Raw genomic sequence first — 929 nt, 5'->3', positions numbered from 1 at the left:
TGGGTTTTTTTATTTTTTTTTAAGTTATTTTTTTCTTTTTTTCGTTTATTTACTTATATTTTTGTTTTTTTTACTTTTATTGTTAGTTTATTGCTTATTTTTGTCTGTTTTTTTTGTTTTTTTATCTTTTATTCGGAAGATAGAATTGTGAATTTTGTCTTAGTTTGCTCAGAAAAAAATTCTTTTTGGAATAGAAATAGATAACAGATATCTTTTTGAAAAGAATTCTTTGGAATAATAATATTTTTTTGTGAATAGAATTCTTTTTGAATAATAGATATTTTTGTGAAAAGAATTCTTTGGAATAGAATTCTTTGTGAATAATAGAATTTTTGTAATAAAATTCTTTGTGATAATAGATATTTTTTTGTGAACATAGATTTCTTGGAATAGAATTCTTTGTGAATAATAGATATTTTTTGTAAATAGAATTCTTTGGAATAAAATTTCTTTGGAATAGTATTCTTTGGAATAATAGAATTCTTTGAAGAGAATTTTTTTGTGAATAATAGAATTTTTTGTGAATAGAATCTTTGCAATAAAGATATTTTTTGGGGAAAAAAATAATATTTTTTGAATAGAATTCTTTGGAAAAAAAGATATTTTTGTAAAAAATTGGGTTTGATCGGGGGAAAGATACTTGTGGGCCCAAAAAGGGTAGTAACTGAGAGACCAAATGAAATAAATCAGTTTCTATCAATAAATGTGGGTAAAATCAGAATATATTCAGGTGGTAAAATCGTTGTCATTATAAATCAATTTAAATTTAAGGGGGTAAAAGTGGTTTTCGTGTGCTGTGGTTAATTTTTGGTCGAAAGTGAATTTTTTTTTAGTTTTTGATTAATCCATTCGTGAAGTTTTTAAAACCGGAAAACAAGTCGTTTATAAAGCGCGTAATGAGGGGTGTTTTTCAAGAGGAGGAATTTGTC

Source organism: Penaeus monodon, chromosome 29, assembly GCF_015228065.2.
Source record: "Penaeus monodon isolate SGIC_2016 chromosome 29, NSTDA_Pmon_1, whole genome shotgun sequence".
Classification (NCBI taxonomy): Eukaryota; Metazoa; Arthropoda; class Malacostraca; order Decapoda; family Penaeidae; genus Penaeus; species Penaeus monodon.
The sequence above is the reverse complement of the archived record's forward strand: the minus strand, read 5'-3'. Positions refer to the sequence as shown.